General features: G+C 74.5%; 1 protein-coding gene across 1 annotated transcript in view; it reads left to right on the top strand.

Annotated features, from left to right (window-relative positions):
- Positions 1–21,239, top strand: part of LOC140392886 (chloride channel protein-like) — a 1,200,068-nt gene that overhangs the window by 1,074,787 nt on the left and 104,042 nt on the right.

The raw sequence follows: 21,239 nt of genomic DNA, 5'->3' as shown, positions 1-21,239 counted from the left end.
GACTGCCTCGTCCCCGGGACCCAGCCCCGCCGCTCCGACTGCCTCGTCCCCGGGACCCAGCCCCGCCGCTCCGACTGCCTCGTGCTCCGGACCCAGCACTGCCGCTCCGACTGCCTCGTGCTCCGGACCCAGCCCCGCCGCTCCGACTGCCTCGTGCTCCGGACCCAGCCCCGCCGCTCCGACTGCCTCGTGCTCCGGACCCAGCCCCGCTGCTCCGACTGCCTCGTGTTCCGGACCCAGCCCCGCCGCTCCGACTGCCTCATGCTCCGGACCCAGCCCCGCCGCTCCAACTGCTTCATCCCCGGGACCCAGCCCCGCCGCTCCGACTGCCTCGTCCCCGGGACCCAGCCCCGCCGCTCCGACTGCCTCGTCCCCGGGACCCAGCCCCGCCGCTCCGACTGCCACGTCCCCGGGACCCAGCCCCGCCGCTCCGACTGCTTCATCCCCGGGACCCAGCCCCGCCCCTCCGACTGCTTCATCCCCGGGACCCAGCCCCGCCGCTCCGACTGCCTCGTGCTCCGGGCCCAGCCCTGCCGCTCCGACTGCCTCGTCCCCGGGACCCAGCCCCGCCGCTCCGACTGCCGCGTGCTCCGGACCCAGCCCCGCCGCTCCGACTGCCTCGTCCCCGGGACCCAGCCCCGCCGCTCCGACTGCCTCGTCCCCTGGACCCAGCCCCGCCGTTCCGACTGCTTCATCCCCGGGACCCAGCCCCGCCGTTCCGACTGCTTCATCCCCGGGACCCAGCCCTGCCGCTCCGACTGCCTCGTGTTCTAGGCCCAGCCCTGCAGCTCCGACTGCCTCGTGTTCTAGGCCCAGCCCCGCCGCTCCGACTGCCTCGTGTTCTAGGCCCAGCCCTGCCGCTCCGACTGCCTTGTGTTCTAGGCCCAGCCCTGACGCTCCGACTGCCTCGTGTTCTAGGCCCAGCCCTGCCGCTCCGACTGCCTTGTGTTCTAGGCCCAGCCCTGCCGCTCCGACTGCCTCGTGTTCTAGGCCCAGCCCCGCCGCTCCGACTGCCTCGTGTTCTAGGCCCAGCCCCGCCGCTCCGACTGCCTCGTCCCCGGGACCCAGCCCCGCCGCTCCGACTGCCTCGTGCTCCGGACCCAGCCCCGCCGCTCCGACTGCCTCGTGTTCTAGGCCCAGCCCCGCCGCTCCGACTGCCTTGTCCCCGGGACCCAGCCCCGCCGCTCCGACTGCCTCGTCCCCGGGACCCAGCCCCGCCGCTCCGACTGCCTCGTGTTCTAGGCCCAGCCCCGCCGCTCCGACTGCCTCGTCCCCGGGACCCAGCCCCGCCGCTCAAACTGCCTCGTCCCCGGGACCCAGCCCCGCCGCTCCGACTGCCTCGTGTTCCGGACCCAGCCCTGGCGCTCCGAGTGCCTCATGCTCTGGACCCAGCCCCGCTGCTCCGACTGCCTCGTGTTCTAGGCCCAGCCCCGCCGCTCCGACTGCCTCGTGCTCCGGACCCAGCCCCGCCGCTCCGACTGCCTCATGCTCCGGACCCAGCCCCGCCGCTCCGACTGCCTCGTGCTCCGGACCCAGCCCCGCCGCTCCGACTGCCTCGTGCTCCGGACCCAGCCCCGCCGCTCCGACTGCCTCGTCCCCGGGACCCAGCCCCGCCGCTCCGACTGCCTCGTGTTCTAGGCCCAGCCCCGCCGCTCCGACTGCCTCGTCCCCGGGACCCAGCCCCGCCGCTCAAACTGCCTCGTCCCCGGGACCCAGCCCCGCCGCTCCGACTGCCTCGTGTTCCGGACCCAGCCCTGGCGCTCCGACTGCCTCATGCTCTGGACCCAGCCCCGCTGCTCCGACTGCCTCGTGTTCTAGGCCCAGCCCCGCCGCTCCGACTGCCTCGTGCTCCGGACCCAGCCCCGCCGCTCCGACTGCCTCGTGTTCTAGGCCCAGCCCCGCCGCTCCGACTGCCTTGTCCCCGGGACCCAGCCCCGCCGCTCCGACTGCCTCGTCCCCGGGACCCAGCCCCGCCGCTCCGACTGCCTCGTGTTCTAGGCCCAGCCCCGCCGCTCCGACTGCCTCGTCCCCGGGACCCAGCCCCGCCGCTCAAACTGCCTCGTCCCCGGGACCCAGCCCCGCCGCTCCGACTGCCTCGTGTTCCGGACCCAGCCCTGGCGCTCCGAGTGCCTCATGCTCTGGACCCAGCCCCGCTGCTCCGACTGCCTCGTGTTCTAGGCCCAGCCCCGCCGCTCCGACTGCCTCGTGCTCCGGACCCAGCCCCGCCGCTCCGACTGCCTCATGCTCCGGACCCAGCCCCGCCGCTCCGACTGCCTCGTGCTCCGGACCCAGCCCCGCCGCTCCGACTGCCTCGTGCTCCGGACCCAGCCCCGCCGCTCCGACTGCCTCGTCCCCGGGACCCAGCCCCGCCGCTCCGACTGCCTCGTGTTCTAGGCCCAGCCCCGCCGCTCCGACTGCCTCGTCCCCGGGACCCAGCCCCGCCGCTCAAACTGCCTCGTCCCCGGGACCCAGCCCCGCCGCTCCGACTGCCTCGTGTTCCGGACCCAGCCCTGGCGCTCCGACTGCCTCATGCTCTGGACCCAGCCCCGCTGCTCCGACTGCCTCGTGTTCTAGGCCCAGCCCCGCCGCTCCGACTGCCTCGTCCCCGGGACCCAGCCCCGCCGCTCAAACTGCCTCGTCCCCGGGACCCAGCCCCGCCGCTCCGACTGCCTCGTGTTCCGGACCCAGCCCTGGCGCTCCGACTGCCTCATGCTCCGGACCCAGCCCCGCCGCTCCGACTGCCTCGTGCTCCGGACCCAGCCCCGCCGCTCCGACTGCCTCGTGCTCCGGACCCAGCCCCGCCGCTCCGACTGCCTCGTGCTCCGGACCCAGCCCCGCCGCTCCGACTGCCTCGTGCTCCGGACCCAGCCCCACCGCTCCGACTGCCTCGTGCTCCGGACCCAGCCCCGCTGCTCCGACTGCCTCGTCCCTGGGACCCAGCCCCGCCGCTCCGACTGCCTCGTCCCCGGGACCCAGCCCCGCCGCTCCGACTGCCTCGTGTTCCGGACCCAGCCCCGCCGCTCCGACTGCCTCGTGCTCCGGACCCAGCCCCGCTGCTCCGACTGCCTCGTCCCTGGGACCCAGCCCCGCCGCTCCGACTGCCTCGTCCCCGGGACCCAGCCCCGCCGCTCCGACTGCCTCGTGCTCCGGACCCAGCCCCGCCGCTCCGACTGCCTCGTGCTCCGGACCCAGCCCCGCTGCTCCGACTGCCTCGTCCCCGGGACCCAGCCCCGCCGCTCAAACTGCCTCGTCCCCGGGACCCAGCCCCGCTGCTCCGACTGCCTCGTGCTCCGGACCCAGCCCCGCTGCTCCGACTGCCTCGTGTTCTAGGCCCAGCCCCGCCGCTCCGACTGCCTCGTGCTCTGGACCCAGCCCCGCCGCTCCGACTGCCTCGTGTTCTAGGCCCAGCCCCGCTGCTCCGACTGCCTCGTGTTCTAGGCCCAGCCCCGCTGCTCCGACTGCCTCGTCCCCTGGACCCAGCCCCGCCGCTCCGACTGCCTCGTGCTCCAGACCCAGCCCCGCTGCTCCGACTGCCTCGTGTTCTAGGCCCAGCCCCGCCGCTCCGACTGCCTCGTGCTCCGGACCCAGCCCCGCCGCTCCGACTGCCTCGTGCTCCGGACCCAGCCCCGCCGCTCCGACTGCCTCGTCCCCGGGACCCAGCCCCGCCGCTCCGACTGCCTCGTGTTCCGGACCCAGCCCTGGCGCTCCGACTGCCTCATGCTCCGGACCCAGCCCCGCCGCTCCGACTGCCTCGTGCTCCGGACCCAGCCCCGCCGCTCCGACTGCCTCGTGCTCCGGACCCAGCCCCGCCGCTCCGACTGCCTCGTGCTCCGGACCCAGCCCCGCCGCTCCGACTGCCTCGTGCTCCGGACCCAGCCCCACCGCTCCGACTGCCTCGTGCTCCGGACCCAGCCCCGCTGCTCCGACTGCCTCGTCCCTGGGACCCAGCCCCGCCGCTCCAACTGCCTCGTCCCCGGGACCCAGCCCCGCCGCTCCGACTGCCTCGTGTTCCGGACCCAGCCCCGCCGCTCCGACTGCCTCGTGCTCCGGACCCAGCCCCGCTGCTCCGACTGCCTCGTCCCTGGGACCCAGCCCCGCCGCTCCGACTGCCTCGTCCCCGGGACCCAGCCCCGCCGCTCCGACTGCCTCGTGCTCCGGACCCAGCCCCGCCGCTCCGACTGCCTCGTGCTCCGGACCCAGCCCCGCTGCTCCGACTGCCTCGTCCCCGGGACCCAGCCCCGCCGCTCAAACTGCCTCGTCCCCGGGACCCAGCCCCGCTGCTCCGACTGCCTCGTGCTCCGGACCCAGCCCCGCTGCTCCGACTGCCTCGTGTTCTAGGCCCAGCCCCGCCGCTCCGACTGCCTCGTGCTCTGGACCCAGCCCCGCCGCTCCGACTGCCTCGTGTTCTAGGCCCAGCCCCGCTGCTCCGACTGCCTCGTGTTCTAGGCCCAGCCCCGCTGCTCCGACTGCCTCGTCCCCTGGACCCAGCCCCGCCGCTCCGACTGCCTCGTGCTCCAGACCCAGCCCCGCTGCTCCGACTGCCTCGTGTTCTAGGCCCAGCCCCGCCGCTCCGACTGCCTCGTGCTCCGGACCCAGCCCCGCCGCTCCGACTGCCTCGTGCTCCGGACCCAGCCCCGCCGCTCCGACTGCCTCGTCCCCGGGACCCAGCCCCGCCGCTCCGACTGCCTCGTGCTCCGAACCCAGCCCCGCCGCTCCGACTGCCTGGTGCTCCGGACCCAGCCCCGCTGCTCCGACTGCCTCGTGTTCTAGGCCCAGCCTCGTGCTCCGGACCCAGCCCCGCCGCTCCGGCTGCCTCGTGTTCTAGGCCCAGCCTTGTGCTCCGGACCCAGCTCCGCCACTCCGACTGCCTCGTGTTCTAGGCCCAGCCCCGCTGCTCCGACTGCATCGTGTTCTAGGCCCAGCCTCGTGCTCCGGTCCCAGCCCCACCGCTCCGACTGCCTCGTGCTCCGGACCCAGCCCCGCCGCTCCGACTGCCTCGTGTTCTAGGCCCAGCCCCGCTGCTCCGACTGCATCGTGTTCTAGGCCCAGCCTCGTGCTCCGGACCCAGCTCCGCCACTCCGACTGCCTCGTGTTCTAGGCCCAGCCCCGCTGCTCCGACTGGATCGTGTTCTAGGCCCAGCCTCGTGCTCCGGACCCAGCTCCGCCGCTCCGACTGCCTCGTGTTCTAGGCCCAGCCCCGGCCCTCCGACTGCCTCGTGCTCCGGACCCAGCCCCGCCGCTCCGACTGCCTCGTGCTTCGGACCCAGCCGCGCCGCTCCGACTGCCTCGTGCTCCGAACCCAGCCCTGCAGCTCCGACTGCCTCGTCCCCGGGACCCAGCCCCGCCGCTCCGACTGCCTCGTGCTCCGGACCCAGCCGCACCGCTCCGACTGCCTCGTGCTCCGGACCCAGCCCCGCTGCTCCGACTGCCTCGTCCCTGGGACCCAGCCCCGCCGCTCCGACTGCCTCGTCCCCGGGACCCAGCCCCGCCGCTCAAACTGCCTCGTCCCCGGGACCCAGCCCCGCTGCTCCGACTGCCTCGTCCCCGGGACCCAGCCCCGCCGCTCAAACTGCCTCGTCCCCGGGACCCAGCCCCGCTGCTCCGACTGCCTTGTGCTCCGGACCCAGCCCCGCTGCTCCGACTGCCTCGTGTTCTAGGCCCAGCCCCGCCGCTCCGACTGCCTCGTGCTCTGGACCCAGCCCCGCCGCTCCGACTGCCTCGTGTTCTAGGCCCAGCCCCGCTGCTCCGACTGCCTCGTGTTCTAGGCCCAGCCCCGCTGCTCCGACTGCCTCGTCCCCTGGACCCAGCCCCGCCGCTCCGACTGCCTCGTGCTCCAGACCCAGCCCCGCTGCTCCGACTGCCTCGTGTTCTAGGCCCAGCCCCGCCGCTCCGACTGCCTCGTGCTCCGGACCCAGCCCCGCCGCTCCGACTGCCTCGTGCTCCGGACCCAGCCCCGCCGCTCCGACTGCCTCGTCCCCGGGACCCAGCCCCGCCGCTCCGACTGCCTCGTGCTCCGAACCCAGCCCCGCCGCTCCGACTGCCTGGTGCTCCGGACCCAGCCCCGCTGCTCCGACTGCCTCGTGTTCTAGGCCCAGCCTCGTGCTCCGGACCCAGCCCCGCCGCTCCGGCTGCCTCGTGTTCTAGGCCCAGCCTTGTGCTCCGGACCCAGCTCCGCCACTCCGACTGCCTCGTGTTCTAGGCCCAGCCCTGCCGCTCCGACTGCCTTGTGTTCTAGGCCCAGCCCAGCCGCTCCGACTGCCTCGTGTTCTAGGCCCAGCCCCGCCGCTCCGACTGCCTCGTGTTCTAGGCCCAGCCCCGCCGCTCCGACTGCCTCGTCCCCGGGACCCAGCCCCGCCGCTCCGACTGCCTCGTGCTCCGGACCCAGCCCCGCCGCTCCGACTGCCTCGTGTTCTAGGCCCAGCCCCGCCGCTCCGACTGCCTTGTCCCCGGGACCCAGCCCCGCCGCTCCGACTGCCTCGTCCCCGGGACCCAGCCCCGCCGCTCCGACTGCCTCGTGTTCTAGGCCCAGCCCCGCCGCTCCGACTGCCTCGTCCCCGGGACCCAGCCCCGCCGCTCAAACTGCCTCGTCCCCGGGACCCAGCCCCGCCGCTCCGACTGCCTCGTGTTCCGGACCCAGCCCTGGCGCTCCGAGTGCCTCATGCTCTGGACCCAGCCCCGCTGCTCCGACTGCCTCGTGTTCTAGGCCCAGCCCCGCCGCTCCGACTGCCTCGTGCTCCGGACCCAGCCCCGCCGCTCCGACTGCCTCATGCTCCGGACCCAGCCCCGCCGCTCCGACTGCCTCGTGCTCCGGACCCAGCCCCGCCGCTCCGACTGCCTCGTGCTCCGGACCCAGCCCCGCCGCTCCGACTGCCTCGTCCCCGGGACCCAGCCCCGCCGCTCCGACTGCCTCGTGTTCTAGGCCCAGCCCCGCCGCTCCGACTGCCTCGTCCCCGGGACCCAGCCCCGCCGCTCAAACTGCCTCGTCCCCGGGACCCAGCCCCGCCGCTCCGACTGCCTCGTGTTCCGGACCCAGCCCTGGCGCTCCGACTGCCTCATGCTCTGGACCCAGCCCCGCTGCTCCGACTGCCTCGTGTTCTAGGCCCAGCCCCGCCGCTCCGACTGCCTCGTCCCCGGGACCCAGCCCCGCCGCTCAAACTGCCTCGTCCCCGGGACCCAGCCCCGCCGCTCCGACTGCCTCGTGTTCCGGACCCAGCCCTGGCGCTCCGACTGCCTCATGCTCCGGACCCAGCCCCGCCGCTCCGACTGCCTCGTGCTCCGGACCCAGCCCCGCCGCTCCGACTGCCTCGTGCTCCGGACCCAGCCCCGCCGCTCCGACTGCCTCGTGCTCCGGACCCAGCCCCGCCGCTCCGACTGCCTCGTGCTCCGGACCCAGCCCCACCGCTCCGACTGCCTCGTGCTCCGGACCCAGCCCCGCTGCTCCGACTGCCTCGTCCCTGGGACCCAGCCCCGCCGCTCCGACTGCCTCGTCCCCGGGACCCAGCCCCGCCGCTCCGACTGCCTCGTGTTCCGGACCCAGCCCCGCCGCTCCGACTGCCTCGTGCTCCGGACCCAGCCCCGCTGCTCCGACTGCCTCGTCCCTGGGACCCAGCCCCGCCGCTCCGACTGCCTCGTCCCCGGGACCCAGCCCCGCCGCTCCGACTGCCTCGTGCTCCGGACCCAGCCCCGCCGCTCCGACTGCCTCGTGCTCCGGACCCAGCCCCGCTGCTCCGACTGCCTCGTCCCCGGGACCCAGCCCCGCCGCTCAAACTGCCTCGTCCCCGGGACCCAGCCCCGCTGCTCCGACTGCCTCGTGCTCCGGACCCAGCCCCGCTGCTCCGACTGCCTCGTGTTCTAGGCCCAGCCCCGCCGCTCCGACTGCCTCGTGCTCTGGACCCAGCCCCGCCGCTCCGACTGCCTCGTGTTCTAGGCCCAGCCCCGCTGCTCCGACTGCCTCGTGTTCTAGGCCCAGCCCCGCTGCTCCGACTGCCTCGTCCCCTGGACCCAGCCCCGCCGCTCCGACTGCCTCGTGCTCCAGACCCAGCCCCGCTGCTCCGACTGCCTCGTGTTCTAGGCCCAGCCCCGCCGCTCCGACTGCCTCGTGCTCCGGACCCAGCCCCGCCGCTCCGACTGCCTCGTGCTCCGGACCCAGCCCCGCCGCTCCGACTGCCTCGTCCCCGGGACCCAGCCCCGCCGCTCCGACTGCCTCGTGCTCCGAACCCAGCCCCGCCGCTCCGACTGCCTGGTGCTCCGGACCCAGCCCCGCTGCTCCGACTGCCTCGTGTTCTAGGCCCAGCCTCGTGCTCCGGACCCAGCCCCGCCGCTCCGGCTGCCTCGTGTTCTAGGCCCAGCCTTGTGCTCCGGACCCAGCTCCGCCACTCCGACTGCCTCGTGTTCTAGGCCCAGCCCCGCTGCTCCGACTGCATCGTGTTCTAGGCCCAGCCTCGTGCTCCGGTCCCAGCCCCACCGCTCCGACTGCCTCGTGCTCCGGACCCAGCCCCGCCGCTCCGACTGCCTCGTGTTCTAGGCCCAGCCCCGCTGCTCCGACTGCATCGTGTTCTAGGCCCAGCCTCGTGCTCCGGACCCAGCTCCGCCACTCCGACTGCCTCGTGTTCTAGGCCCAGCCCCGCTGCTCCGACTGGATCGTGTTCTAGGCCCAGCCTCGTGCTCCGGACCCAGCTCCGCCGCTCCGACTGCCTCGTGTTCTAGGCCCAGCCCCGGCCCTCCGACTGCCTCGTGCTCCGGACCCAGCCCCGCCGCTCCGACTGCCTCGTGCTTCGGACCCAGCCGCGCCGCTCCGACTGCCTCGTGCTCCGAACCCAGCCCTGCAGCTCCGACTGCCTCGTCCCCGGGACCCAGCCCCGCCGCTCCGACTGCCTCGTGCTCCGGACCCAGCCGCACCGCTCCGACTGCCTCGTGCTCCGGACCCAGCCCCGCTGCTCCGACTGCCTCGTCCCTGGGACCCAGCCCCGCCGCTCCGACTGCCTCGTCCCCGGGACCCAGCCCCGCCGCTCAAACTGCCTCGTCCCCGGGACCCAGCCCCGCTGCTCCGACTGCCTCGTCCCCGGGACCCAGCCCCGCCGCTCAAACTGCCTCGTCCCCGGGACCCAGCCCCGCTGCTCCGACTGCCTTGTGCTCCGGACCCAGCCCCGCTGCTCCGACTGCCTCGTGTTCTAGGCCCAGCCCCGCCGCTCCGACTGCCTCGTGCTCTGGACCCAGCCCCGCCGCTCCGACTGCCTCGTGTTCTAGGCCCAGCCCCGCTGCTCCGACTGCCTCGTGTTCTAGGCCCAGCCCCGCTGCTCCGAATGCCTCGTCCCCTGGACCCAGCCCCGCCGCTCCGACTGCCTCGTGCTCCAGACCCAGCCCCGCTGCTCCGACTGCCTCGTGTTCTAGGCCCAGCCCCGCCGCTCCGACTGCCTCGTGCTCCGGACCCAGCCCCGCCGCTCCGACTGCCTCGTGCTCCGGACCCAGCCCCGCCGCTCCGACTGCCTCGTCCCCGGGACCCAGCCCCGCCGCTCCGACTGCCTCGTGCTCCGAACCCAGCCCCGCCGCTCCGACTGCCTGGTGCTCCGGACCCAGCCCCGCTGCTCCGACTGCCTCGTGTTCTAGGCCCAGCCTCGTGCTCCGGACCCAGCCCCGCCGCTCCGGCTGCCTCGTGTTCTAGGCCCAGCCTTGTGCTCCGGACCCAGCTCCGCCACTCCGACTGCCTCGTGTTCTAGGCCCAGCCCCGCTGCTCCGACTGCATCGTGTTCTAGGCCCAGCCTCGTGCTCCGGTCCCAGCCCCACCGCTCCGACTGCCTCGTGCTCCGGACCCAGCCCCGCCGCTCCGACTGCCTCGTGTTCTAGGCCCAGCCCCGCTGCTCCGACTGCATCGTGTTCTAGGCCCAGCCTCGTGCTCCGGACCCAGCTCCGCCACTCCGACTGCCTCGTGTTCTAGGCCCAGCCCCGCTGCTCCGACTGGATCGTGTTCTAGGCCCAGCCTCGTGCTCCGGACCCAGCTCCGCCGCTCCGACTGCCTCGTGTTCTAGGCCCAGCCCCGGCCCTCCGACTGCCTCGTGCTCCGGACCCAGCCCCGCCGCTCCGACTGCCTCGTGCTTCGGACCCAGCCGCGCCGCTCCGACTGCCTCGTGCTCCGAACCCAGCCCTGCAGCTCCGACTGCCTCGTCCCCGGGACCCAGCCCCGCCGCTCCGACTGCCTCGTGCTCCGGACCCAGCCGCACCGCTCCGACTGCCTCGTGCTCCGGACCCAGCCCCGCTGCTCCGACTGCCTCGTCCCTGGGACCCAGCCCCGCCGCTCCGACTGCCTCGTCCCCGGGACCCAGCCCCGCCGCTCAAACTGCCTCGTCCCCGGGACCCAGCCCCGCTGCTCCGACTGCCTCGTGCTCCGGACCCAGCCCCGCTGCTCCGACTGCCTCGTGTTCTAGGCCCAGCCCCGCCGCTCCGACTGCCTCGTGCTCTTGACCCAGCCCCGCCGCTCCGACTGCCTCGTGCTCCGGACCCAGCCCTGCCGCTCCGACTGCCTCGTGCTCCGGACCCAGCCCTGCCGCTCCGACTGCCTCGTGCTCCAGACCCAGCCCCACCGCTCCGACTGCCTCGTGTTCTAGGCCCAGCCCCGCCGCTCCGACTGCCTCGTGCTCCGGACCCAGCCCCACCGCTCCGACTGCCTCGTGCTCCGGACCCAGCCCCGCCGCTCCGACTGCCTCGTCCCCTGGACCCAGCCCCGCCGCTCCGACTGCCTCGTGCTCCGAACCCAGCCCCGCCGCTCCGACTGCCTCGTGCTCCGAACCCAGCCCCGCCGCTCCGACTGCCTCGTGTTCTAGGCCCAGCCCCGCTGCTCCGACTGCCTCGTGCTCCGGACCCAGCCCCGCCGCTCCGACTGCCTCGTCCCCTGGACCCAGCCCCCCCGCTCCGACTGCCTCGTGTTCTAGGCCCAGCCCCGCCGCTCCGACTGCCTCGTGTTCTAAGCCCAGCCCCGCCGCTCCGACTGCCTCGTGCTCCGGACCCAGCCCCGCCGCTCCGACTGCCTCGTCCCCGGGACCCAGCCCCGCCGCTCCGACTGCCTCGTGCTCCGGACCCAGACCCGCCGCTCCGACTGCCTCGTCCCCGGGACCCAGCCCCGCCGCTCCGACTGCCTCGTCCCCGGGACCCAGCCCCGCCGCTCCGACTGCCTCGTGCTCCGGACCCAGACCCGCCGCTCCGACTGCCTCGTCCCCGGGACCCAGCCCTGCAGCTCCGACTGCCTCGTCCCCGGGACCCAGCCCCGCCGCTCCGACTGCCTCGTCCCCGGGACCCAGCCCCGCCGCTCCGACTGCCTCGCGCTCCGAACCCAGCCCCGCCGCTCCGACTGCCTCGTGCTCCGGACCCAGCCCCGCCGCTCCGACTGCCTCGTGCTCCGGACCCAGCCCCGCCGCTCCGACTGCCTCGTGCTCCGGACCCAGCCCCGCCGCTCCGACTGCCTCGTGCTCCGGACCCAGCCCCGCTGCTCCGACTGCCTCGTGTTCCGGACCCAGCCCCGCCGCTCCGACTGCCTCATGCTCCGGACCCAGCCCCGCCGCTCCAACTGCTTCATCCCCGGGACCCAGCCCCGCCGCTCCGACTGCCTCGTCCCCGGGACCCAGCCCCGCCACTCCGACTGCCTCGTCCCCGGGACCCAGCCCCGCCGCTCCGACTGCCTCGTCCCCGGGACCCAGCCCCGCCGCTCCGACTGCTTCATCCCCGGGACCCAGCCCCGCCGCTCCGACTGCTTCATCCCCGGGACCCAGCCCCGCCGCTCCGACTGCCTCGTGCTCCGGACCCAGCCCTGCCGCTCCGACTGCCTCGTCCCCGGGACCCAGCCCCGCCGCTCCGACTGCCGCGTGCTCCGGACCCAGCCCCGCCGCTCCGACTGCCTCGTCCCCGGGACCCAGCCCCGCCGCTCCGACTGCCTCGTCCCCTGGACCCAGCCCCGCCGTTCCGACTGCTTCATCCCCGGGACCCAGCCCCGCCGTTCCGACTGCTTCATCCCCGGGACCCAGCCCTGCCGCTCCGACTGCCTCGTGTTCTAGGCCCAGCCCTGCAGCTCCGACTGCCTCGTGTTCTAGGCCCAGCCCCGCCGCTCCGACTGCCTCGTGTTCTAGGCCCAGCCCTGACGCTCCGACTGCCTCGTGTTCTAGGCCCAGCCCTGCCGCTCCGACTGCCTTGTGTTCTAGGCCCAGCCCTGCCGCTCCGACTGCCTCGTGTTCTAGGCCCAGCCCCGCCGCTCCGACTGCCTCGGGTTCTAGGCCCAGCCCCGCCGCTCCGACTGCCTCGTCCCCGGGACCCAGCCCCGCCGCTCCGACTGCCTCGTGCTCCGGACCCAGCCCCGCCGCTCCGACTGCCTCGTGTTCTAGGCCCAGCCCCGCCGCTCCGACTGCCTCGTCCCCGGGACCCAGCCCCGCCGCTCCGACTGCCTCGTCCCCGGGACCCAGCCCCGCCGCTCCGACTGCCTCGTGTTCTAGGCCCAGCCTCGTGCTCCGGACCCAGCTCCGCCACTCCGACTGCCGCGTGTTCTAGGCCCAGCCCCGCTGCTCCGACTGCATCGTGTTCTAGGCCCAGCCTCGTGCTCCGGTCCCAGCCCCACCGCTCCGACTGCCTCGTGCTCCGGACCCAGCCCCGCCGCTCCGACTGCCTCGTGTTCTAGGCCCAGCCCCGCTGCTCCGACTGCATCGTGTTCTAGGCCCAGCCTCGTGCTCCGGACCCAGCTCCGCCACTCCGACTGCCTCGTGTTCTAGGCCCAGCCCCGCTGCTCCGACTGGATCGTGTTCTAGGCCCAGCCTCGTGCTCCGGACCCAGCTCCGCCGCTCCGACTGCCTCGTGTTCTAGGCCCAGCCCCGGCCCTCCGACTGCCTCGTGCTCCGGACCCAGCCCCGCCGCTCCGACTGCCTCGTGCTCCGGACCCAGCCGCGCCGCTCCGACTGCCTCGTGCTCCGAACCCAGCCCTGCAGCTCCGACTGCCTCGTCCCCGGGACCCAGCCCCGCCGCTCCGACTGCCTCGTGCTCCGGACCCAGCCCCACCGCTCCGACTGCCTCGTGCTCCGGACCCAGCCCCGCTGCTCCGACTGCCTCGTCCCTGGGACCCAGCCCCGCCGCTCCGACTGCCTCGTCCCCGGGACCCAGCCCCGCCGCTCAAACTGCCTCGTCCCCGGGACCCAGCCCCGCTGCTCCGACTGCCACGTGCTCCGGACCCAGCCCCGCTGCTCCGACTGCCTCGTGTTCTAGGCCCAGCCCCGCCGCTCCGACTGCCTCGTGTTCTAGGCCCAGCCCCGCTGCTCCGACTGCCTCGTGCTCCGGACCCAGCCCCGTGCTCCGACTGCCTCGTCCCCTGGACCCAGCCCCCCCGCTCCGACTGCCTCGTGTTCTAGGCCCAGCCCCGCCGCTCCGACTGCCTCGTGTTCTAGGCCCAGCCCCGCCGCTCCGACTGCCTCGTGCTCCGGACCCAGCCCCGCCGCTCCGACTGCCTCGTCCCCGGGACCCAGCCCCACCGCTCCGACTGCCTCGTGCTCCGGACCCAGACCCGCCGCTCCGACTGCCTCGTCCCCGGGACCCAGCCCCGCCGCTCCGACTGCCTCGTCCCCGGGACCCAGCCCCGCCGCTCCGACTGCCTCGTGCTCCGGACCCAGCCCCGCCGCTCCGACTGCCTCGTGCTCCGGACCCAGCCCCGCCGCTCCGACTGCCTCGTGCTCCGGACCCAGCCCCGCTGCTCCGACTGCCTCGTGTTCCGGACCCAGCCCCGCCGCTCCGACTGCCTCATGCTCCGGACCCAGCCCCGCCGCTCCAACTGCTTCATCCCCGGGACCCAGCCCCGCCGCTCCGACTGCCTCGTCCCCGGGACCCAGCCCCGCCGCTCCGACTGCCTCGTCCCCGGGACCCAGCCCTGCCGCTACGACTGCCTCGTCCCCGGGACCCAGCCCCGCCGCTCCGACTGCCTCGTCCCCGGGACCCAGCCCCGCCGCTCCGACTGCCTCGACCCCGGGACCCAGCCCCGCCGCTCCGACTGCTTCATCCCCGGGACCCAGCCCCGCCGCTCCGACTGCTTCATCCCCGGGACCCAGCCCCGCCGCTCCGACTGCCTCGTGCTCCGGACCCAGCCCTGCCGCTCCGACTGCCTCGTCCCCGGGACCCAGCCCCGCCGCTCCGACTGCCGCGTGCTCCGGACCCAGCCCCGCCGCTCCGACTGCCTCGTCCCCGGGACCCAGCCCCGCCGCTCCGACTGCCTCGTCCCCTGGACCCAGCCCCGCCGTTCCGACTGCTTCATCCCCGGGACCCAGCCCCGCCGTTCCGACTGCTTCATCCCCAGGACCCAGCCCTGCCGCTCCGACTGCCTCGTGTTCTAGGCCCAGCCCTGCAGCTCCGACTGCCTCGTGTTCTAGGCCCAGCCCCGCCGCTCCGACTGCCTCGTGTTCTAGGCCCAGCCCTGCCGCTCCGACTGCCTTGTGTTCTAGGCCCAGCCCTGACGCTCCGACTGCCTCGTGTTCTAGGCCCAGCCCTGCCGCTCCGACTGCCTTGTGTTCTAGGCCCAGCCCTGCCGCTCCGACTGCCTTGTGTTCTAGGCCCAGCCCTGCCGCTCCGACTGCCTCGTGTTCTAGGCCCAGCCCCGCCGCTCCGACTGCCTCGTGTTCTAGGCCCAGCCCCGCCGCTCCGACTGCCTCGTCCCCGGGACCCAGCCCCGCCGCTCCGACTGCCTCGTGCTCCGGACCCAGCCCCGCCGCTCCGACTGCCTCGTGTTCTAGGCCCAGCCCCGCCGCTCCGACTGCCTCGTCCCCGGGACCCAGCCCCGCCGCTCCGACTGCCTCGTCCCCGGGACCCAGCCCCGCCGCTCCGACTGCCTCGTGTTCTAGGCCCAGCCCCGCCGCTCCGACTGCCTCGTCCCCGGGACCCAGCCCCGCCGCTCAAACTGCCTCGTCCCCGGGACCCAGCCCCGCCGCTCCGACTGCCTCGTGTTCCGGACCCAGCCCTGGCGCTCCGACTGCCTCATGCTCTGGACCCAGCCCCGCTGCTCCGACTGCCTCGTGTTCTAGGCCCAGCCCCGCCGCTCCGACTGCCTCGTGCTCCGGACCCAGCCCCGCCGCTCCGACTGCCTCATGCTCCGGACCCAGCCCCGCCGCTCCGACTGCCTCGTGCTCCGGACCCAGCCCCGCCGCTCCGACTGCCTCGTGCTCCGGACCCAGCCCCGCCGCTTCGACTGCCTCGTCCCCGGGACCCAGCCCCGCCGCTCCGACTGCCTCGTGTTCTAGGCCCAGCCCCGCCGCTCCGACTGCCTCGTCCCCGGGACCCAGCCCCGCCGCTCAAACTGCCTCGTCCCCGGGACCCAGCCCCGCCGCTCCGACTGCCTCGTGTTCCGGACCCAGCCCTGGCGCTCCGACTGCCTCATGCTCTGGACCCAGCCCCGCTGCTCCGACTGCCTCGTGTTCTAGGCCCAGCCCCGCCGCTCCGACTGCCTCGTCCCCGGGACCCAGCCCCGCCGCTCAAACTGCCTCGTCCCCGGGACCCAGCCCCGCCGCTCCGACTGCCTCGTGTTCCGGACCCAGCCCTGGCGCTCCGACTGCCTCATGCTCCGGACCCAGCCCCGCCGCTCCGACTGCCTCGTGCTCCGGACCCAGCCCCGCCGCTCCGACTGCCTCGTGCTCCGGACCCAGCCCCGCCGCTCCGACTGCCTCGTGCTCCGGACCCAGCCCCGCCGCTCCGACTGCCTCGTGCTCCGGACCCAGCCCCACCGCTCCGACTGCCTCGTGCTCCGGACCCAGCCCCGCTGCTCCGACTGCCTCGTACCTGGGACCCAGCCCCGCCGCGCCGACTGCCTCGTCCCCGGGACCCAGCCCCGCCGCTCCGACTGCCTCGTGTTCCGGACCCAGCCCCGCCGCTCCGACTGCCTCGTGCTCCGGACCTAGCCCCGCTGCTCCGACTGCCTCGTCCCTGGGACCCAGCCCCGCCGCTCCGACTGCCTCGTCCCCGGGACCCAGCCCCGCCGCTCCGACTGCCTCGTGCTCCGGACCCAGCCCCGCCGCTCCGACTGCCTCGTGCTCCGGACCCAGCCCCGCCGCTCCGACTGCCTCGTCCCCGGGACCCAGCCCCGCCGCTCAAACTGCCTCGTCCCCGGGACCCAGCCCCGCTGCTCCGACTGCCTCGTGCTCCGGACCCAGCCCCGCTGCTCCGACTGCCTCGTGTTCTAGGCCCAGCCCCGCCGCTCCGACTGCCTCGTGCTCTGGACCCAGCCCCGCCGCTCCGACTGCCTCGTGTTCTAGGCCCAGCCCCGCTGCTCCGACTGCCTCGTGTTCTAGGCCCAGCCCCGCTGCTCCGACTGCCTCGTCCCCTGGACCCAGCCCCGCCGCTCCGACTGCCTCGTGTTCTAGGCCCAGCCCCGCCGCTCCGACTGCCTCGTGCTCCGGACCCAGCCCCGCCGCTCCGACTGCCTCGTGCTCCGGACCCAGCCCCGCCGCTCCGACTGCCTCGTCCCCGGGACCCAGCCCCGCCGCTCCGACTGCCTCGTGCTCCGAACCCAGCCCCGCCGCTCCGACTGCCTCGTGCTCCGGACCCAGCCCCGCTGCTCCGACTGCCTCGTGTTCTAGGCCCAGCCTCGTGCTCCGGACCCAGCCCCGCCGCTCCGACTGCCTCGTGTTCTAGGCCCAGCCTCGTGCTCCGGACCCAGCTCCGCCACTCCGACTGCCTCGTGTTCTAGGCCCAGCCCCGCTGCTCCGACTGCATCGTGTTCTAGGCCCAGCCTCGTGCTCCGGTCCCAGCCCCACCGCTCCGACTGCCTCGTGCTCCGGACCCAGCCCCGCCGCTCCGACTGCCTCGTGTTCTAGGCCCAGCCCCGCTGCTCCGACTGCATCGTGTTCTAGGCCCAGCCTCGTGCTCCGGACCCAGCTCCGCCACTCCGACTGCCTCGTGTTCTAGGCCCAGCCCCGCTGCTCCGACTGGATCGTGTTCTAGGCCCAGCCTCGTGCTCCGGACCCAGCTCCGCCGCTCCGACTGCCTCGTGTTCTAGGCCCAGCCCCGGCCCTCCGACTGCCTCGTGCTCCGGACCCAGCCCCGCCGCTCCGACTGCCTCGTGCTCCGGACCCAGCCGCGCCGCTCCGACTGCCTCGTGCTCCGAACCCAGCCCTGCAGCTCCGACTGCCTCGTCCCCGGGACCCAGCCCCGCCGCTCCGACTGCCTCGTGCTCCGGACCCAGCCCCACCGCTCCGACTGCCTCGTGCTCCGGACCCAGCCCCACTGCTCCGACTGCCTCGTCCCTGGGACCCAGCCCCGCCGCTCCGACTGCCTCGTCCCCGGGACCCAGCCCCGCCGCTCAAACTGCCTCGTCCCCGGGACCCAGCCCCGCTGCTCCGACTGCCTCGTGCTCCGGACCCAGCCCCGCTGCTCCGACTGCCTCGTCCCTGGGACCCAGCCCCGCCGCTCCGACTGCCTCGTCCCCGGGACCCAGCCCCGCCGCTCAAACTGCCTCGTCCCCGGGACCCAGCCCCGCCGCTCCGACTGCCTCGTGCTCTGGACCCAGCCCCGCCGCTCCGACTGCCTCGTGCTCCGGACCCAGCCCCGCCGCTCCGACTGCCTCGTGCTCTGGACCCAGCCCCGCCGCTCCGACTGCCTCGTCCCCGGGACCCAGCCCCGCCGCTCCGACTGCCTCGTGCTCCGAACCCAGCCCCGCCGCTCCGACTGCCTCGTGCTCCGGACCCAGCCCCGCTGCTCCGACTGCCTCGTGTTCTAGGCCCAGCCTCGTGCTCCGGACACAGCCCCGCCGCTCCGACTGCCTCGTGTTCTAGGCCCAGCCTCGTGCTCCGGACCCAGCTCCGCCACTCCGACTGCCTCGTGTTCTAGGCCCAGCGCCGCTGCTCCGACTGCATCGTGTTCTAGGCCCAGCCTCGTGCTCCGGTCCCAGCCCCACCGCTCCGACTGCCTCGTGCTCCGGACCCAGCCCCGCCGCTCCGACTGCCTCGTGTTCTAGGCACAGCCCCGCTGCTCCGACTGCATCGTGTTCTAGGCCCAGCCTCGTGCTCCGGACCCAGCTCCGCCGCTCCGACTGCCTCGTGTTCTAGGCCCAGCCCCGGCCCTCCGACTGCCTCGTGCTCCGGACCCAGCCCCGCCGCTCCGACTGCCTCGTGCTCCGGACCCAGCCGCGCCGCTCCGACTGCCTCGTGCTCCGAACCCAGCCCTGCAGCTCCGACTGCCTCGTCCCCGGGATCCAGCCCCGCCGCTCCGACTGCCTCGTGCTCCGGACCCAGCCCCACCGCTCCGACTGCCTCGTGCTCCGGACCCAGCCCCGCTGCTCCGACTGCCTCGTCCCTGGGACCCAGCCCCGCCGCTCCGACTGCCTCGTCCCCGGGACCCAGCCCCGCCGCTCCGACTGCCTCGTGTTCCGGACCCAGCCCCGCCGCTCCGACTGCCTCGTGCTCCGGACCCAGCCCCGCTGCTCCGACTGCCTCGTCCCTGGGACCCAGCCCCGCCGCTCCGACTGCCTCGTCCCCGGGACCCAGCCCCGCCGCTCAAACTGCCTCGTCCCCGGGACCCAGCCCCGCTGCTCCGACTGCCCTCGTGCTCCGGACCCAGCCCCGCTGCTCCGACTGCCTCGTGTTCTAGGCCCAGCCCCGCCGCTCCGACTGCCTCGTGCTCTGGACCCAGCCCCGCCGCTCCGACTGCCTCGTGCTCTGGACCCAGCCCCGCCGCTCCGACTGCCTCGTGTTCTAGGCCCAGCCCCGCTGCTCCGACTGCCTCGTGTTCTAGGCCCAGCCCCGCTGCTCCGACTGCCTCATCCCCTGGACCCAGCCCCGCCGCTCCGACTGCCTCGTGCTCCAGACCCAGCCCCGCTGCTCCGACTGCCTCGTGTTCTAGGCCCAGCCCCGCCGCACCGACTGCCTCGTGCTCCGGACCCAGCCCCGCCGCTCCGACTGCCTCGTGCTCCGGACCCAGCTCCGCCGCTCCGACTGCCTCGTCCCCGGGACCCAGCCCCGCCGCTCCGACTGCCTCGTGCTCTGGACCCAGCCCCGCCGCTCCGACTGCCTCGTCCCCGGGACCCAGCCCCGCCGCTCCGACTGCCTCGTGCTCCGAACCCAGCCCCGCCGCTCCGACTGCCTCGTGCTCCGGACCCAGCCCCGCTGCTCCGACTGCCTCGTGTTCTAGGCCCAGCCTCGTGCTCCGGACCCAGCCCCGCCGCTCCGACTGCCTCGTGTTCTAGGCCCAGCCTCGTGCTCCGGACCCAGCTCCGCCACTCCGACTGCCTCGTGTTCTTGGCCCAGCCCCGCTGCTCCGACTGCATCGTGTTCTAGGCCCAGCCTCGTGCTCCGGTCCCAGCCCCACCGCTCCGACTGCCTCGTGCTCCGGACCCAGCCCCGCCGCTCCGACTGCCTCGTGTTCTAGGCCCAGCCCCGCTGCTCCGACTGCATCGTGTTCTAGGCCCAGCCTCGTGCTCCGGACCCAGCTCCGCCACTCCGACTGCCTCGTGTTCTAGGCCCAGCCCCGCTGCTCCGACTGCATCGTGTTCTAGGCCCAGCCTCGTGCTCCGGACCCAGCTCCGCCGCTCCGACTGCCTCGTGCTCCGGACCCAGCCCCGCCGCTCCGACTGCCTTGTGCTCCGGACCCAGCCGCGCCGCTCCGACTGCCTCGTGCTCCGAACCCAGCCCTGCAGCTCCGACTGCCTCGTCCCCGGGACCCAGCCCCGCCGCTCCGACTGCCTCGTGCTCCGGACCCAGCCCCGCCGCTCCGACTGCCTCGTGTTCTAGGCCCAGCCCTGCAGCTCCGACCGCCTCGTCCCCGGGACCCAGCCCTGCCGCTCCGACTGCCTCGTCCCCGGGACCCAGCCCTGCCGCTCCGACTGCCTCGTGCTCCGGACCCAGCCCCGCCGCTCCGACTGCCTCGTGCTCCGGACCCAGCCCCGCCGCTCCGACTGCCTCGTGTTCTAGGCCCAGCCCTGCAGCTCCGACCGCCTCGTGTTCTAGGCCCAGCCCCGCCGCTCCGACTGCCTTGTTTTCTAGGCCCAGCCCCGCCGCTCCGACTGCCTCGTGTTCTAGGCCCAGCCCTGCAGCTCCGACTGCCTCGTGTTCCGGACCCAGCTCCGCCGCTCCGACTGCCTCGTGTTCCGGACCCAGCTCCGCCGCACCGACTGCCTCGTGTTCTAGGCCCAGCCCCGCCGCTCCGACTGCCTCGTGTGCTAGGCCCAGTCTCTTGCTCCGGACCCAGCCCCGCCGCTCCGACTGCCTCGTGTTCTAGGCCCAGCCCCGCCGCTCCGACTGCCTCGTGTTCCGGACCCAGCTCCGCCGCTCCGACTGCCTCGTGTTCTAGGCCCAGCCCCGCTGCTCCAACTGCCTCGTGTTCTAGGCCCAGTCTCTTGCTCCGGACCCAGCCCCGCCGCTCCCACTGCCTCGTGTTCTAGGCCCAGCCCCGCCGCTTCGACTGCCTCGTGCTCCGGACCCAGCTCCGCCGCTCCGACTGCCTCGTGTTCTAGGCCCAGCCCCGCTGCTCCGACTGCATCGTGTTCTAGGCCCAGCCTCGTGCTCCGGTCCCAGCCCCACCGCTCCGACTGCCTCGTGCTCCGGACCCAGCCCCGCCGCTCCGACTGCCTCGTGTTCTAGGCCCAGCCCCGCTTCTCCGACTGCATCGTGTTCTAGGCCCAGCCTCGTGCTCCGGACCCAGCTCCGCCGCTCCGACTGCCTCGTGTTCTAGGCCCAGCCCCGGCCCTCCGACTGCCTCGTGCTCCGGACCCAGCCCCGCCGCTCCGACTGCCTCGTGCTCCGGACCCAGCCGCGCCGCTCCGACTGCCTCGTGCTCCGAACCCAGCCCTGCAGCTCCGACTGCCTCGTCCCCGGGACCCAGCCCCGCCGCTCCGACTGCCTCGTGCTCCGGACCCAGCCCCACCGCTCCGACTGCCTCGTGCTCCGGACCCAGCCCCGCTGCTCCGACTGCCTCGTCCCTGGGACCCAGCCCCACCGCTCCGACTGCCTCGTGCTCCGGACCCAGCCCCGCTGCTCCGACTGCCTCGTCCCTGGGACCCAGCCCCGCCGCTCCGACTGCCTCGTGCTCCGGTCCCAGCCCCACCGCTCCGACTGCCTCGTGCTCCGGACCCAGCCCCGCCGCTCCGACTGCCTCGTGTTCTAGGCCCAGCCCCGCTGCTCCGACTGCATCGTGTTCTAGGCCCAGCCTCGTGCTCCGGACCCAGCTCCGCCGCTCCGACTGCCTCGTGTTCTAGGCCCAGCCCCGGCCCTCCGACTGCCTCGTGCTCCGGACCCAGCCCCGCC

This window comes from Scyliorhinus torazame, chromosome 16 (assembly GCF_047496885.1).
Source record: "Scyliorhinus torazame isolate Kashiwa2021f chromosome 16, sScyTor2.1, whole genome shotgun sequence".
Lineage (NCBI taxonomy): Eukaryota > Metazoa > Chordata > Chondrichthyes > Carcharhiniformes > Scyliorhinidae > Scyliorhinus > Scyliorhinus torazame.
Note: the sequence above shows the minus strand (reverse complement) of the source record. Positions and strands in the feature narration are given on the sequence as shown.